Source organism: Echinops telfairi, unplaced genomic scaffold (genome assembly GCF_000313985.2).
Source record: "Echinops telfairi isolate 266 unplaced genomic scaffold, ASM31398v2 ScPeMD7_48;HRSCAF=171, whole genome shotgun sequence".
NCBI classification, from domain to species: domain Eukaryota; kingdom Metazoa; phylum Chordata; class Mammalia; order Afrosoricida; family Tenrecidae; genus Echinops; species Echinops telfairi.
Genome location: NW_022103946.1, coordinates 22,649 through 42,241, shown reverse-complemented (window position 1 = coordinate 42,241; position 19,593 = coordinate 22,649). Strand labels below are relative to the sequence as shown.

At 38.3% G+C, this 19,593-nt stretch overlaps 1 pseudogene; it reads left to right on the top strand.

Moving 5' to 3' along the window:
• The first annotated feature begins 1,075 nt into the window (after window positions 1-1,075).
• Window positions 1,076-1,876, top strand: LOC101644975 (annotated as a pseudogene).
• Window positions 1,877-19,593: the final 17,717 nt, after the last annotated feature.

Here is a 19,593-nt window from a genome sequence, read left to right as displayed (position 1 = left end):
CGCTCTCTTTTCCAGTTTGCATTAAGACCTTATTTGAAACTTTGATCTTTTTGGAAAACCTCCTTTAGCAGAAAATTTGTCTAAAGGCAAAAGCAGTTAATTGATGATAACTTGATAATATGAAGTTATAAAAGTTCACCTGAAAGTGGAAAGCATTCTAAGATTTTCTACTTCCCAGTTCAGACTTCAGGTTAGCAAATGCCTATCAAGGCATCTATGTGCCTGTATTGTATGCTTCACTTTCATATTATTTTTGTATGAAATGAAACTGCTATTCCATTCATTAAACAGTGTCTGAAGCCAATTATTTTTGTTGTGGAAAGGGATGATCATATCAAAACCCTCTATTATCTCTCTATATGTGTCTATTTATCATCTATATTCATTTTCAAATTTTAGCAGTGCTCTGTGGCAAAAGATCCAGATAGAAATGGCAAGTAAGAAACTGGCTTTACCTAGTTGTTAAGGGACAAAATAAGCCAACTGCATATTGTGTGGCTATGTTTGCAGCTTTAGTCTTTGTGTGGTACAGTTTGCCTTCAACTACTAGCCCCCACGTGGGTAGTTTGAACCCACTTAACCATGCTGCAGAAGAAAGGCCAAGCAATTTGTTTCTGTTAATATTAAACATGTCATTGCCATCAAATCTGGCTTGACTCACAGTGACCCTACAGCATTATAGAGCACATTTGTCTCAAAAGGTTTCTAAGGTGGGGTGGTGTTGTAGCAAGTTGGGCTCAAAGTCCAGAGTTCAAAAACAACCGCCACTCTGTGGGAGAAAGATGGGGCTTTCTACTCCCATAAACAATTTCACGCTTGGAGATTCATGGGGCAGTGTACCAGGTCCTATAGGGCCGCTATGAGTCAGCGTAGAGTTTATGGCAGTGAGTTTGGGGTTTTGTTTTTGTTTTTTAGCCTTGAGACTGTGTAACTCCATGGAGTCACTATCAGCCGACTAAAGTACAATGGGTTATTTTGGTTTGGGTATTCATTTTATGGATAGATATTCTATTTTATAGAAATTGGTGTTTCTGTAGGATCGGCGTGGAGCTTTTCAGCTAGGGTCGACTGGGACATGGCGACTTTTGGTGGCCCAGCTAAGCCTCTGCTGTCACTGAACCGGCAGGAACAGGCCAAGTTTCAGAAGCAGGTGGCGCACGCAGGTCCGCTGGCCCAGCAAGAGAAACCCCTGGAGTCCTGTATGTCGGTCACATCTCTCCACGCCTTTTCTAACCCCAACTCCAGGCTTCTTCTCCCCAGTTTCGGACTGCTTCAAGACTCCGATTGTCCAGAAGTAAAAAGACTGGAAACAGCAAAGGCTGTGCCTTTGTGGCGTTTGAGTCAGGTGAGGTTGTCAAGATAGTTGCTGAGACAATGAACAAGTACCTTTTTGGTGAAAGACTCTTGAAGTGTGATTTTATGCCACCTGAGAAAGCACATGAAGAACTTTTCAAAGACTGGGATATTCCACTTTCAAAGCCATCCCATCCAGCAGTGAAATGGTATAATAAGAAACGAACACTTCCGGGAAAGCTATGGACGGAGAAGCGATTTTTAAAACAAAGAAAAAGTGCTCAGGAAGAAGTTAGCTAAAAAAGGGATAGTTGATAGTTTTCCTTAATTGGTTTTGCCGAAAAAGAAAAACCAAAATGCTTCAAACAGTGATCTTCAGAGCCCTATGAATAGCCAGGGCTCCACTCCAGTTTGCACACCATCATATTTGGAAAGACGAAAGTCTGAAGTGGCTGAATTGAATGACGATCAAGATCATAAAATCAGTCTCAAACAGCCTGCAGTTGATGTCAAAGAAGAAATTAAAGAGACTCAGTCACCACCTACAAATTCAGGGGGGGAAAGAAGACGAAAAAGCAAATAGTGACTTTGAATGCATTATGTAGCTTTTGAAAAATGGACAATCTTGGTATTAGTCCTGGGTGCAATAAGATGCAGATGCTGGCACAACTTTTGAAGGAGAAAGAACTGCCCAAGTAAACACAGCAGGTCACTCTGTTCACCTCCCCTTGCTGAAACGCAGGGCTCTGGCCCTGTGGCCTGCTCATGCCGCCTCTTCAGCCTGCTCATTTTGTGCTGTCTTCGTATTTCAGAGTTCTCTGTAATTTATGTTCAAACAGTGACCAGCAAATACACTTCCAACCGTCATTTAGAAAAAAAAAGAAATTATTGGCAAGTGAGCATGAGACTTTTCTCTCTCAGGAAAGAAATGGTACTATTATTTGAGGGGGGGGGGTCCTCTAAAACTTCTTGAATGAGAAGATCAAAGCATTATTTCTGGGATTTGGCAAGCAAATTAGAATTCACATAATAACCAGTCCTTGGATTGTGAATTAATTCCATTCCTAAATCTGTCTTTCAGTCAATTAAAATTTGTATGTAAGTCAGAGTAGTTAGGTACAGTTTGTGTCTAATATTAATCAAATGCTTATTTTCTAATACAATATATACTGTACATTTCTAGGAAAAAAATACAGAAACACTTCTAGGTACCCTAAAACATCTTTACCATAATGATATAGAGTAATGATAATAATACCATTTTGATTTGAGTCACCAAATAGCATATTTTATTACAAACCATTGTATATATCTTGCACTTATAACATAATAGGCTTTAGGGGGGTTGTTCACAATTGTGGATTGTACTTAAGCCTGACATTCATGAGCCGGGTCTGCTTACACATAAATGCTTATTGATGATAAAGATAGCATAATATGGCAAATGAGGAACAATGATTTTAAATTAGGGATTAAAATATATTTGGAAGAAATGCATAGAATTTTGTAAACCTGAGATGCTCTTTCTTCTTTCTCTCATTCAGGACCATGGGCTTATGAGATGGGCTTCTACCAATAACGTAGCTCTGCTTTCTTTTCTGTTCCCTACTTTTTGCCCAGTTTTGAAGCCTTGCTTGACAGAATCAGGTCTCCAAGCAACATAAAAAGTTACGATGTGGTAAAATCACATCATGGAAGGATACGATGTTTAAACTAGTTTTACAAAAATGGAGGGGTAGGGGGTCCAAAACATCTTTTGAAAGCTTTTCAGCTGATTTCTCTAAATGATTGAAACCCCCCACCACCACCATCACCACAAAGCAGTTAGCCTTGCTTAGTTACACATTTAAATTTGGCAGGTAGTATCTTTATTGATGTAAGAGAGTACGTTTTTAAAGAAGTAGTTGCTGTTATTAAATAGGAAACATCTCTCATTTAAAAGCAATTAGAAGATGAGAATAAGAATGATACTGGGGGATCATATCCTCGTCAATGAGGGTGGCACGTGATGGGGATACAATGCCCATCTCTAGACAACTGGACATACCTTGCAGAGGGGTAGTGGGGAGATGAGCCACTTAGGGTTCAGTATAGCAATAATGAAACCCATAACCTTCCTCTAGTTCTTAAACGCTTCCTCCCCGCAACTACCAAGACCCCAATTCTGCCTTGCAGACCTGGTTAGACCAGTTGATGCACAGCGCTACAGATGGGAATTGGAAACGCAGGGAATCTAGGACAGATGAACCTCTCAGGACCAGGGGTGACAGTAGCGATACCAGGAGGGAAAGGGGGTATAGAAAGGGGGAATGGATCACAGGGAGCTACATATAACCTCCTCTCTGGGGGACGGGCAGCAGAGGGGTGGGTGAAGGGAGACGCCGGGCAGTGTAATATAAGATACAATAATAATTTATAAATTATCAAGGGTGCATGGGGGAGAGGGGGAGAGGAAGGGAGGGGGAGGGGGAAAAAAGGAAAATGAGCTGATTCCGGGAACCCAAGAGGAGAGTGAATTTTGGGAATAATGAGGGCAACAAATGTATAGATGTGCCTTACACAATTGATCTATGTATTGTGATGAATTGTATGAGCCCCAATAAATTTATTTTTTTTAAAAGAATACTATTTGGATAAATCTATTTTGTAAGATGTCATGCAATTAGGTGGTATTATTTATAGTGATAGACTTTGTATGGGGGAATCATATTTATTAAGGGACAGTTTGATAAAGGTAACTAACAATTATAAATTTAGAATTTATACTTGGAAATAAAGGTTCAGGAAACCAACAAATTAAGAATAATTTGCATTCTTTATTACAGTTTTTCAATATCCTCCATCTTTTGTTTGGGAAATACAAATTCTAGGAGATGACCACCTACAGAATTAGTACCACAAGTTGTCAGCTTATAACACAGGTAGCCATGGGAGCAATTGCTGTATACCCAGGATATGAAATAGGTGGAGAAAAATCAACCTGCCAAAGAGTAAATAGCACTTCCCAACCCTAAGTCAATCAGGGGCAATGCAGTCTTTAATAGAACCCTCTCTGTAGACAGTTAAATTTTACAAGCTGACAGAAGAAAGGGCTCCTTCCTATTCTAGGACACAAGGAATAGTAACAGCTAATTATGGAAGAAGGGAAGCTGAAATCATGGTAGCTGTTTTTGTCCGTTGCTTAGGGTTGCTATAACAAACACCACAAACCAGATGGGCTAAAAGAACAGACATTCAGATATTCATTGTCTCACAGGTCTAAAGGCTAAAAGACCAATCAAAGCTTCATGGATTCTTCACTCACTGTCATTGAGTCAATGTTGACTCACAGTGACTCTAGGAGGGGTAGAACTGCTTCTGTGTGTTCTGAGACTGTAACTGGTTTACAGGAGTCGAAACTCAATTTTTCTCCCTTGGAGTGGCTGGTGCTTTCAAACTGCTAACCCTGAGAATTGCAGCCCAAAGACATAACCACTATACCACCTGAGGGTTCTTAGAGAAACACTATTCTATTGTCCCATGCCTGCCATCTTGTTTCTGTGACTGCTGGCAATCTTTGCCATTCATGTGCTGCTTGTAGATGTATCTTCATATGCCCTCTGTCTTCCCCTTGTGTGTGACTTCGTTTTCATAAGGTACCACTCCGAAGGGTTAAGGACCTGCCCTGCTCAGATATGACATTGTGAACTGAAAACATTTGCAAAGGAAAACCACATTCCCCCAAAGTTACATCTACCAAGGTAGGGGCTAGGACTGCAGGATATCTTTTTGGAGGGCACAATGCAATCCAAGGTGATGGTATCATAGGACAATAACCAATCATCACTTAAATGTGCATACCATCAGAAAAACAAGACTGTGGTAGAGAGTTGATGAACTCTGGGAACATAAGAGAAACTTAATGTCAGAGGGAATGTTGGAGGTCTTAAACATAGCATTTCATTAATTTATTTGATAAGTTGTATTGACTGCTTATTAGCTGCCACACGATGCTATGTGTAGAGATACAATGTCCGTGCCCTCATGAAGATTCCATTTAAAGTAGGGGGCATTGCCAGCATGAGAGTTTTGACTTAGTTGGTTTTAAAGTTTTCAGAGATGGTGTATGGCTTACTTGGATATAGATAACAGCTCTAAAGCCTGGAGTGACTGAGAGGCTTACACTAAGTTTTTTTTTTAAAGAGAGAAGGAATTGGGAGTGATTGCTATGAAGGGAGATTATTGGAAACTCTGGATGGAAAGGTAAGGGCCTGATGCTTATAGAATTTTGATGGTTATACAATAGAATTTTCTGTAGTCAATACAGAGACTGTGTTGGCTGGAATGAGACAGATTGATTGGAGAGGAGAGATAATTAAAAGCCAAGCTCTATACTGATAATTCAAATTTGAGCATCAGAATTTAAGAGTCAACAGTGATCCTTCCACATGTCTCATTGGTGTATCAGGAACAAAATATATGCTTATAAAGCCAATATATATTGCTTGATAACTGCACATCAGACCTGCTGAGAGGAAGCCATGCAGCAATGCAGCCCATGGCTCACTGGGATACTCTGGTATCTATCTATCTATCTATCTATCTATCTATCTATCTATCTATCTATCTATCTATCTATCTATCTATCTATCTATCCCAGATAATATGTTTTGCCTTCATTCTGGAGTCGAAGACATAGATTTAACTTCATAGAAAGAGCTAGGAAAACATGAGAATTCAAAGCAGTCCGGGCCCATGGCAGAGTAAGCCTTCCAAGTTCTAAAGCTGCAGATCATAACCCCCCACTCCTCAATGAAAATAGCCAGAGGTTTCTTACTAAGTGCTCACAGAAATCTATGTCTCCTGACTGAAGGAATCAAGTAAGAAGCTAGCAAATGGTATCATTTGAATTACCCACTGCCTACGGCATGAGCAGAAATTTTATAATAAAGGCACATTACTATGTGAAGGCAATTGCTACAACAGTGAAAATGGTAAAATCACATAAGACTCTGAGGGAGATGAAAGCATTTTCAGAAATTCAGATGGTCTAGGAAGAAGAAGAAGAGGAAGAGGAAGAAGAAGAAGAAGAAGAAGAAGAAGAAAATGGATTAGGCAATCTGATCTTGTCCTTTTCCAGAAGAAGAAGAAGAAGAAGAAGAAGAAGAAGAAGAAGAAGAAGAAGAAGAAGAAGAAGAAGAAGAAGAAGAAGAAGAAGAAGTCATGTCTGTCTGGTGTCTTGGGTGTTGTGTGCATTTGAGTTTCTCCTCTGTTTTTCTTATTTCTTAGCAAGTGCCACGAACAGGGGCCTACTGATAAAAGAGTTTTGATGAGGGAACCATAGAAACTTGGGCATAAAATGTATTCCAAACTAAAAGTAAAGTGATAATCAACAGGGGTTAGCTGTTAAGTCATAAGGAGTAGAAAATTCGAGATACAAAAAAAATGAAAAAGAGGGAAAGCAAATGATATCAACACAAAGATCTGATGTTAAGGGAATTCAAAGGGGAAACTTGAAGGAACATATGGGATGCATACATTAAAAAATAAAAGTCCCAAATGGAATATTTTGTTTTTTCACAGAGCCCCTAATCAAAGTCAATGGGCTGAAAGAATAAAATAAAGATTTGTTCACACCAAAGGGTATTTGCCACTTGAAATTGTTAAAACCCAAGAGGAAAGAATAAAGGGGAAAATTGTTAGAGTTGGCCTAGCACTCTGTAAATCACCAAACATAGAATTCTAATTTTTAAAAATCATGCAAATTTCTAATTCCCTTAACACACATAGAGATAAGTGGACTCCTGAGAAACTACACAATTTTATTAGCATTATTTTTTCAAAAATTTAATTCTTAGACTTTGAGTTCCATGAATAATCATTTTACCATCATTTAACAAAACTGAAATTGTTTCCCCTCAATAGGAACATATGTCTAAATGTTGTCACTTATATAATTCCCCAAGAGTGATTTATCTCCTCCTCTCAAAAGTATTTGTTTCATATATTGAAATTGCACTATGTGATTGTCAATTGTATGTGTAGAGTACAGTGCCTAGTTTGGATACTGAGATGAAGGTATTTCTATACGATGGACATTTAAATCAAACTACCCTTGTTAATGTGAGTGTTCACCATCCAAACAGTTGGTCTTAAGAGCAAACTCTGTGATTTCCCCCAAAGAAGGATATGCATCAAAACTATCAATCAATTATCCTGCTGGAGTTTCCAGCCAGCCATCTGACCTACTGATTTCAGACACAAGACAAACAAAGTCAATTCCTTTCAATTTACCCTACATATATGACTAACTCAGTTTCTCTAGACAATCCTCAAGCAGTATAAGAGACCTCGCATCTGCTTTTTGATGCAACCACTTTCTTTTGAGTTCATTCAACTAAGAGAAAACTCATTCGGGTACCTTTTTGTCAGCCTTCAATGAATCCGAGCTCAGGTCATCATTGCTGACTTTCCTATATGCCTTTTGGTGGAACCTTATAAAAAATGTCGAGATTATTACTTTTCTACACAGCTCCTACACCCTCCTGATTTTCTCCTATTTGAAATCATGATTCAGGATGGACTGAGAAGCCCAAACAGTAACTTTTTCTTGGATAGATTTCCTGTCCTCTCCTGTAATGTGTCTGTCGAGGCCTCCCAGATGATCCCTTTTGTCATATCTAGACAAGTGCACTTCTAGCAGTTGACCAGGTGTTGCATGTGCTTTGATAATTTTCACAAGTGGCGTTGCATCATTTTTTGATGGTTTGATTGTCTAGAGCAGTGGTTCTCAACCTTCCTCATGCCGCGACCTTTTAAATACAGTTCCTCATGTTGTGGTGATGCCCTAACCATAAAATTATTTTCGTGGCTACTTCATAATAGTCATTTTGCTACTGTTATGAATCAGGCGACCCCTGTGAGTGACAGGGTCATTCAACACCCCAAGGGGTCATGACCCACAGGTTAAGAACCGCTGGTCTAGAGGGTTGTTAAAACAATGGCTGCACAGGGCATTGTACCCAAAGTCAGTAACAGGAAATATATTCTCAATCAAATCAGAGACTAGAGACCACCTCTATAAATTGTATTGATCTCCTCTAAGCATCAACATTTGTTTTCATCAATTGTCTCTCTCATTTCTCTGTTTTATCGTCATGAATTTCAGTTCTGGTCTTTGTTTCCTTCTGTCATGTTGGGTTCCATGTGCTCTTCTTTTTACAAGGTTTTACAATTCCAAGTTCTGATCACTGTGTTAAGATCTTTCTTCTTCCAGAAGTGCCTGTATTACTGACTGGGGAATAGCCTCTCGCAAAATTGAGACATATTACATTTTCATTTCTCCTATCTACTGAATGCATTCTAATTTTAGTTATGATTTCATCTTCAAACCACAGGATATTTTAAAGCATGCTATTTATTTTCCAAATATTTGGTGACTTTCCAGAGATGATTCCTAATATTGTTGATTGTAAATTTCTTGCCATTACAGAGATTCAATATACTTTATATCTTACTTCAGTTCTTTCTGAATTATTGAGACTTGACTTACAGGCTTGAATGTGATCCGTCTTGGTGAATGTTCTTTGTGCATTTGGAAAGAATGAGTATTCTGCATTCAGTAGAGTCCTCTATAAATGTCAATGAAATGCACTTGGTTGACACTATTGTTCAAGTATTCAGTTCCTGTGCTGCTTTTCTGACTACTCGCTCTATAATTATACAACGATGATATTTAAATCTCTAGATGCAATTGTTGGGCTCTATGTCTCTTGCAGCTCTAGTAGCTTCTACTTTCAATTTTTAAAAGCTCTGTTTTTAGGGAAGATGTTGATAAACATTTAGGATTTGGATATTCTCATAAATAACTATTTAAAGATGATTTATTCCTAATGATAATATTTAATATTAATATAGCCTTGCAGCTTTCTTGTGAGAAGCATTTCATACCCTATATTTATTTAGCTAAAAAATGAGTTAGCTCCTAATATCAAAGTCACCCCTGACAAGAGCCCAGTTTCACCTTAAGCCTTACCATAATCTAAGTGCCATCTTGAGTACCCCACACTCACTTAGTGACCACCAAACTGCCAGGTGAGGTGCCAAGGACCCAGAGAAGGACAGTAGCCTTGAGCAATCTCCTTAGTAAACTTGGGAGGCAGGGTGGAAGGAAAGATAGAGGACGGAGGAATAGCTATTGAATAAATGGAAACACAGACAAAGAAAAGATAGATGAAGCGGGGGGCCGGTGGGGGGGGGGCGGAGGCAATGCACAAAGAATAAGGGTAGGCATAAGGAAGTCCTCCCTCAGGATCAAGATATGCAAATAGAAGAGAGCCATCGCCTTTTTCCTCCCCTACTCTTTCCTGATGGATCAATAAAAGACTTCTGACTATCTTTATGACAAAGACTTTGACAAAGGTTTTGTAGAAGTTACTGTTTGTGCTTATCTCATCTGTCATAAGCACTGAACCCCTACCAAGTCTGTACAAAAAGAGTAAATCATGTACCACTTTTGGGATTCAGTCAGATATAGTTCGATGGTGCATCAGTCTGTTTCCCATTTCTTTTTTCTCTTTGCCACATATGCCAATTAAAATTCTGTTTTTCCTCACTCTTGTAATCTCGTGATGATTTTCCTCCAGGACATGCAATAAGGGGGCAAATGATGCTTAGGAGTATGTCGTAGATACATAAAGATTAACAGTCTACAAAACCACCTGTAGATGACTGACACTACGCTCTTCTTTTAGGAGTTTTTTCCTTAGGTTGAAGCATTTCAGAGATTTATCAGGATGAATGACAGGATGAATACAATGTATGTGATTTTATTTTTTTGCTTACCATTTGAATTGCAGCTTAAATTGTGAGCACCCTATTTACAGGAGGCTATGGATGACACAGAAAATTCTAAATTCATTTGCAGAGTCCCCACATGGATGAAGCATCCATTGAATACTTTCTGATCATTAACCATAGATAGAGATAATCCTGCCACCAGGCAGAATGCATTGGAAAATGGATTGCCTCCAACCCTCTTCAGGCAACCTAGGGATGGCTAGGCTGTAGGGAATTGCTTTGCTGTGTCTGATGAACACCACTGGGAGTCCTATAGTCATAAGCTATGTCCTTTGAGTCATGCCCTGACTACCTTGGTTGGGAGGCCCTGGACCAATCCTGTAAGCTCTTCTAACATAATGGACATGTCCCTGCTCCCACTTCTGTAGTCTCACCTATAACTGTGATATTGATCTGCCACCAATCTTAACTTTGTGACAGTTTCCTTTGTTCCACGTCTTACTTAACTATCACCCTGACTGTGAATCCTTAGACACCATTATGACCTCATGCTAACAGATTCGCTCATGTGGATGTTGTCTGTGCTTGTTTTTTTTAAAACATTTTATTGGGGGCTTGTACAACTCATCACAATCCATCCATCCATCCATTGTGTCAAGCACATTGGTACATTTGTTGCCATCATCATTTTCAAAACATTTTCTTTCTACTTGAGCCCTTGGTATGTGTTTTTGTGTTGTCTTTGTACCTTTGAAGACACCATAAATGTTCTCTTTAAATTGCATTTCAGACTGGGGGCTCTTTTGTACCATAAACACATTTCACCTACAATTTTGTTTTGTTTTGGTTTTTGTTCTTTTTTTAATTTATTTTTTTTATTTTGATCATTTTATTAGGGGCTCATACAACTCTTATCACAATCCATACACACATCAGTTGTGTAAAGCACATTTGTACATTTATTGCCCTCATGATTCTCAAAACATTTCCTCTCCACTTAAGCTCCCGGCATCAGGTCCTCATTTTCCCCCTCCCTCCCCACTTCTCCCTCCCTCATGAGCCCTTGATAATTTATAAATTGTTATTTTGTCATATCTTGCCCTGTCCGGCGTCTCCCTTCACCCACTTTTCTGTTGTCTGTCCCCCAGGGAGGAGGTCACATGTAGATCCTTGTAATCGGTTCCATCTTTCCAACCCACTCTCCCTCCACCCTCCCGGTATCACCACTCACACCACTGGTCCTGACGGGATCATCCGCCCTGTTTTGTTTTATATCTCAATTCTCTATGCATTTCATTAATTCAGAACTTTATATTTCATAGAAAATGGGGAATATATAACCAAGTAGTATATCACATCCTCCCCCAATTTCAAAATAACTACAAAGAATAATAAAAAAATAGAATCCTTCAAGTTGTTTTTATGCATTAAAATTTTTATCAAAGAATACTACTATTTGTCAAGCTATAAAATACTTTGCCCAACACTGTTGTTTGGGATTTTGTGAGGTGTGGTCTAGTCATTTCCAACTCATAGAAACCCTGCTCACAACACAATAAAATGCTGCCTGATCTTGCACCATCCTTACAATCATTGTTATGTCTAAACCCATTGTTAAAGCCATTATTTCAACGCATCTCATTGACAGTCTTCCTCTTTTTTACTGACTCTCCGCTTTACCAAGCCTGATGTCTTTCTCCAGGGACTGGTCTATCCTTGCAACATTTGGGTGACAGAGTGGGTTTCACATTGTGCAGCTAACCAGAATATCAGCACTTCAAAACCCCCGGCCACTCTGAAGATAGCAGATGTGGTGGTCTGTCCTCAAAGAGATTTATAGTCTCAGAAATTCAAACAGGAAGTTCTACTCTGGCCTTCAGGGTCACTTTGAGTTGACATAGACTCACTGGCAGTGATTTCTTTTGTTTGTTTTGGACTCTTCCTGATAACACTTCCAAGGTATATTAGATGAAGTTTTGAGTATATACTGCCATGTTTTGATATTTACTAACATTTCCTTAAACATTTGCTTTATACTGGGGACCATCTTAGAATTTTCTTGTTTATTATGATATTTAAACTTCAAAAAAGACCACTGACACAGTCTAGGGGTTAGGAATATGGCTCTAATATACCAGATGTACTTAGAACCAGCCTGTCCCATTACAAAATTTGCACACTTGAACAAGCTAGCAAATCTCATGTTGCACTTATTAAAATCTAAAAATGGCACAATAATGCTATTGCTATGTGTTGTTGGGTAGTTAAGTGAACTTTCTTACTATAGCTCTTCTATACATTTCTCAAATAAGGTGTAGAGGACTCTATTTCAGGGATTGGTCAGTTTTTACCTACCTTCGGGTATAAGAGAACCATCTCAGAACCAGGAGCAGAGAGAATCTCATGATCATAAAGAAGGAACAGCCACTAGAGGAGCCTGTGCAAGAGTTCTGTCTGATGTGGCAACCAGAAGGCTTACTGGCTCACAGATGCAGAGGCCAAGGGATCCCGTGACTGAGAAACCGAGGCTGCTGACTGAGAGGAGGCAGGTCTGATCTCTGCCTTGTGGGAATTAGCCTTGGGCTTGTGTGGTGTCGAACTTTCCTTCTCATTTGTGTAGCCAAAGGAGATCAGATGTGGCTCCCAGACTAATTCTTCCAGACACTCTACATACATAGAACTAAACTAAAGTAACCTAAACACAGTCTGGACCTGTGCTATTCTAATAACTGTTATACTGAAGTCCATTGTTGTGGCTATAGTATCAATTCATCTGGTTGAGGGTATTCTACTTCTATGTTGGCTATCTACTTTATGAAGCATCAAGTCTTTTTCTAAGGACTAGCTTTCCCAGAAAATATGTCCACAGTTCGTGAGAGGAGCCTTCACCATTCTGGCTATACTTCCTCCAGGACAGAAGTGTTTGTTCATTTGGCAGTCCATGGCACTTCCAATATTCTTCACCAACACCATTATTCAAGTATTCAACAATTCTTCTCCAGTCCTCTTTATTCATTGCCCATCTTTAAACATGTATATGAGGCAATCAAAAATCCCATGGCTTGAGTCAGGAGCACCTTAGATATCAAAGTGACACCTTTGCTCCTTAACATTTTTTTCAGCTTTTTTTTTTAATTGGGGGCTCATACAACTCATCACAATCCATACATACATCAATTGTATAAAGCACATTTGTACATTTGTACATTTGTTACCCTCATTATTCTTTTGTTAAATTATTTTATTGAGGGCTCGTACATTTCTTATCACAGTCCATACATACATCCATTGAGTCAAACACCTATGTACACCTGTTGCCCTCATCAATCTCAAAACATTTGCCCTCTACTTTAGCTCCTTAACATTTTAAAGAGGTCTTGTGCAACAGATTTGCCTGATGAACTATGTCATTGGATTTCTTGACTACTGATTCTATGAGCAGTGATTATGGACCCAAACAAAATGAAATTCTTGACAAATTCAATCTTTCTCTGTTTATCACAATGTTACCTATGAATCCATATAATGAAACATAATAATAATAGGCATCAAGCATTTAGTAGAGTATCTGATTAGTAGTAAGTACCTAGAATGTTTGTTGTTATAATTAACCAACTAAGATATGCATTCTGCCCATTATAGGTAAGCAATATTTAAGTAATTTCAAACAAGTCAAGTTTTCTTCTAGTGGTATACTAAGAAATACTACCTAAGCCTTATTCTAGAAATAAATTACCACAGTGTCCTACAAAACAATAACATTTATGGGTTTTTTAAATCATCTGCTGTGGTCTGCATATTTGGATGCTTTTAAATTGTTCAAGAAGGCAAAGGTAGAACTTTATCCAAGTATGGGTTCTGAGAAATAAGATGCCTCAAAAGGTCAATTGTCAAGTATCAGTGATCTGTAGTCAGATAAGTGCATGAATAATCTGTCTATCATATGAGAAATTACTCACAATGAAGTATTTAGGGGCTACATCTCAGTAGAAGAATTTGTATGTAAATAAGGGTACAAAATATCACTAGGCATGTGTTCATTCTGCAGAGAACAGAATAAAGGGGGAAATTTACACTGTAATGCCATCATTTCTATATTCAGGCAGAATTCCTTAGTTTGGATAAAGCAAAGAAGATATCAAAGACCAATAAAGGACATGTTAACATGTTATGCTGAGGTATCTAGGTAGACATTGGGAATGTGTGTGTGTGTGTACTAGACTACTTTCAATTATGTTTCTTTCCACTACCCCCAAGATGTGGCTGGTGAGTTCAATCTGAGCATGTACCTATTGTGCCACCAGATTTTCTTTCCTGAGCCCAACATGAAATGAAATAGTATTGAATGTTCAAGAAACACTGACTGTGTCAAATATATTTGTTTCTGATGTCTAGCTAGAACAAACGACATGGAGTCTGTGATAGTTTTTTTCCCCCTTTTTTAAAACTTCGCATACTGATGGACAGTTTGGAAAGAAAGTATCTTTGAAAAGCAATTCAAGTTGAAACATACTTTCTATGAATAAACAGCCATGAAAATAAGTTCACTGATTATTTTTTTCAAGCCTGATTTTCCTAATCATACTATATGATTGGAAAGTATAACTTAATAAGATAAGCACCCACCATATTGTTTCTTAAATAGCTCAGCACAATGGCTCATACAAAGAAAACAATCTAATTAGTGGTAGATTTTTCTCTGTTCTCATGAGACAAAAAATAAACAAATGTGATTTTTGTCTCCAACCTGAAATAAATTCAATGTGCACTAAGCAGGGTGCTGCTTTTCTGCTTCAGATGAAAACTGGATATACTATATGAAATGGCTCTGGACATTATCTTGTTATAAAATTTTCAAGAGGCTCTTTGGTTTCTGCTACATAGTCAATTTTACAAAATTTAAGTCGAGGAGGTACACCTTTCTGGTTCAAGTCTTTTTGTGATACTCAAATTCTTCATTTCTATTTTATTCTCCTGTGCTTATACTAAAATCGTGTTTATTATAACTTTGGCACATTGGAATGTTTGGAAGATAAGAATGTCTTACTCAATTCCCATGGAATCTTTCTACCAATTTTTTCCAATTTATGGCAATCCTTTTATATTGAATGGAAGAATTTATGGTGTGTTGTTTAAACAAAATAAATATCAGTGTCTTGTCCTTTGCAAATCAACTCAATCTATCGGAAGTTGACCTTTTGTTGCAACTAATAAGAAAGAATAAATGCAAACATCTGTTGGTGTTTGCATATATATATGTATATATCATTTTAGAGCTAAAGTAGTGGCCATATCTTATCTTTTAGAGTACCCTATCTCAATTATCTTGAAGGTTAGGGGGGGAAACATCATAAAAGAGTTTTCATAGTTTTCATTAAAATGTAACATACTCCCTAAAACAGATTTACTTATACTTTTGTCCTCAAAATATGAGATGCATGTTTATTAAAGAAAATAAATCCTATTGACCAATAGAAAAAGGAATTTTTCCACTTTTTCCTATCAGTAACCTTCTGGACCTCTGTCATTAGTTTAAAATATTTGAAGACTGAGTAAGAATCTTGAAATACGATTTCCCCCCAATACCGGTGCATCAAAATTTAACCAACTCCTAAAACTAGAAATCTGATTCAAAGTAACATTTGTTGGCTACATTGATTTTTGTAAACTTTTTTATGATTTGAAACTTTACAGAGTAAATTGGTTTTTCATTCAACAATTCATACATTGATTGCAGTCCCCAAGATATACCAGCCTTCTTCCCACTTCCGCCCTCCTTGTGTTTTTATATTATTCATCCTTCTTTCCTGTTCCGTCTTGATTTTGAGTTTTTATCCATAAGCAAATGTCCCTTTGATTTTGTACAGTTGATTTTCGAGGGAGTGTATGTTATTCTTCCCCTCAAAGCCTGTATATTGTTGGGCTGAAAGCTGAGTCAGAGGAGTGAGTACAGGTCCAAGAGTGAAGAGTCGCTAAAGGCCATAATCTGCAGATTCCAAGTCTCCATCAGACCAGTAAGCCTGACCTATTTTATGATTTTGGGTTTTGTTCCACTTTCTTCTCCCACTCGACTCAGGACCCTTTTGTGATCCGTCTAGTTCTTCTGGTCTCAGGGTTGTGGAGGCTGAGGTTCGCTGTGGTCAATTCATCCTCTGGATTAATTGTTAGCATACATCTTCTATTTCCTTTATTCTTATTTTATGGTACTTCTGTGCTATCTCTAGGTGGGTAACAAAGAACATACATGTGGGGCAGGCACAACTCTCATCTGGGTGGGCACTGTACTGCTTGGTGCATCTGTGATCCAGAAACACCAGGTTCAGCTCTCTTTGGGGCACTGAAAGCTGGGAGAGCAATGAAGTACCCATGCATTCTGTGAAAGTCTGGAAGGGCCTCTCCCCACAACGGTGGGCTATGTTAGTAGAGGGATAGCAATGCAGAATATGGGACCCCATATGGTAAGTCACAATTGTCTGTTCCCACACTTGGCCCAGGCCAAACTCTAGCACCTCACCTCTTCCTTTGTTTTGAAAGCTTTGTTAAACTAACTCCAATGAAAGGTTTTCTTGTTGAGAATTTTCTCATGTTTAACGTGATCTGACTTCCACATATAATATTCTCCACATTTAATTCATGCAAAGGGCTTCTTTCCTTTGTGAAATCTCTGATGTGCCTAAGGCATCACTTCTGGCTGAAAGCTTTTCTACATTCACCACATATACATATAAGGTTTTTCTCCAGTATGAACTCATCGATGAGTTTTGAGAGGTGCTTTCTGAATGAAGCATTTGCCACATTCACCACATACATGGGGTTTCTCTCCAGTATGAGTTCGCTGATGAACAGTGAGATCACTCTTCATGGTGAAGCCTTTCCCACATTCACTGCATACACAGGGCATCCCTGCCACATGAGTTTCCTGATATCCCTTGAGGTATGATTTACTGTGATAAGTTTTGCCACATTCCAAGCTTTTATAAAGCTTTCATTCTTCGTGAGATTTTTGATAATGTTCATTGAGTTTGAATACTTTATTGAATTTTTGCCAACACTGACTGCATTCATAGGTCTTATCTAGTATATGAATTATCTGGTGCTCACAGAGCAAAGACTCCTCAATGAAGGTTGTCCCATATTTATCACCTGTGTGCGGTTTCTCAATTTCATCAGATTCCTGATGCTGAATGCATTGTGACTTCATGAGCCTGGATTGTTCTCACTCAGGGAATTTCATTTCAGTACAAAATTGCTCTTGCTCAATGTGGAGGAAAGTTTCCTCATCTTCCTTGAGCACAACTGACTTCTGTGTTTTGTCATTTCTGTTCTGATTTAATTTCAGAATGATTAAATCTGATTTTACAATGTTTTCATGTAATCCAAACATCTCATAAGTTTCCTTTGGAGGAAAATTATTTTTATGGTGAGAAACAATACTTTCCAATGTATTAAATTTATAGTATTGTTCCATTCTGTCCTTGCATCTTTCACATTGCAAGTGCTCAAGCAAATGATCATCTTCTTTCTGGATTTCAATAGAAACCAGGTTGCGATAGTTCTCCAACATCACATCCTGATACAGGGTCTTCTGAGCAGGGTTCAGGAGCTGCCATTCCTCCCAGGTGAACTTTACAACTTTACAGCCACGTCATTGAATGTCAGTGATTCCTGAGCCTTGGTCATTTTCTTTGGTCCTAAGAACACTGCCGGCAACTGGGTTACTCTATGTTTGTCTTATCTGGATCAGCTCTAATGATGCTCACAAATTTCAATCTCTCATGAGGACATCCCAGAAATAATAATACCCAAACTAAGCACTTCTTCCTCCTTCCTGTACACTGCTGCTTGTGATTCAAAACCTGCAGGACACCAGGCATTGAGATGGTCCTCTCCAAGATTTTCTCACATTTTCAGATCCTGTAAGTCACACCAGCTTGACTGGCTGAATATGATGTCCACTGGCATTCTGTCATCTGTGGGACTCTGTGACTTGTCATACTTTGGTTCTCACATTTTTTCAGAAGACACCAGGCCCCTGCTTCATGTGGAAGAACAGTCCTGCAGATCTGCTTCCACAAACATGATGCTCCAGAATGGAATTGTTCTGCTCAATGCTCGAGGGACACTCACTCTGAGCCTTCTCAGTCGAAGAGAGTCGGCTACATTAATTTCACAGGCACGGAGAGTCTACAATCTAAAATAGACCATCAAAAGTATCTCGTCGACACTCTAAATTTGCCTCATCAACTAAGAATTAGAAGCAGCCCAGGAAAATGCTGACAAGCTTTTTTGTTGTTGCTGTTGCATATTTGGCTGCCTTCATTTTAAGTAAAATCGGCTAAAAATATCCCTGTCTAAGGGTGGTTGGATATATGCTTTAAATGTGTGAGGAAAACACATAGAATCAAGGAATAGGAATAGAGATACCAAAAGTGTAGGGGGAAGGAGGGAAGGTGGAAAGGGAGGGGACACCAATCACAATGAATTGCACATAACCACACACTCCCATCCAGCGGGAAGAACAACAGAAACCAGAGGAGAAGGGAGATAGTGGTCAGTGTCAGATTTGAAAATAATTAACAATCTATAATATATTAAAGGGCCACAGGGTTGTGTGGAGGGGGAGGCAGGGGAAAAAAGAGGAGCTGATCCGAATGGCTCAACATAAAGTAAATGTCTAGAAAAAAAATGATGGAATGTATGTAGTAATACGTCGGATATAATTGATGTTTTCGATTGTAACAAGAGTTGTAAGAGCCCCCAATAAAATGATCTAATAAATAAATAAACAAATATGTGAGGAATCATCCTCTAGCTAATAAAGAGAAATCTATTGGATGCAGGCCTGCATCTAAATTACATACATTCATGAAACTTTCTCTAATAGAAGCATTGTTCTATGGATTGGAATTGAGTCATGTTTCCACATTTAATTGAAGAAAATTGGAAAATTGACAGAGTGCGCTATAAAACCCTGGTTCTCTGGCTATTTTCCTAGTTTCTCTTGAGTAGAGAAACACTTATGAAAATTAGCTTACATATGTTTTCAAATATTTTGGAAAAATATTTGCTTATTGAAATATTCTTTTTAACATTATACAGCTAGAGTGCCATAGGTCACAGTTCACTTTTCCTATGTGGGCTAAGTATAACCTTCTTCTTACCGAAATAAAATCAGGACTTGGGTATAAAATACTGCAAAGAGGTCAATCTATCTATCACCCTACATCTATGTAGCGCTGTACTTACAGGTGCATTTTGTTTTGTTTAGTTTTGCAAAATTAACATCATATATGTATGCCATTTATCCTATTTTTCATGTTATTGCCTATGTGATGCAATAGTTCTAATTATGTTATGAAATAATAAATACATAAAATGCCTTCATATGAATAAGTTGTCATTTTGGAGACTAAGGTTCACCTGACTCAAATCATGGTGTTTTCTATTACCTCATATGAATATGGAAACAGAACAATAAATAAGGAAGACCACAGAAAACCGATGCATTTGAATTATGATGTT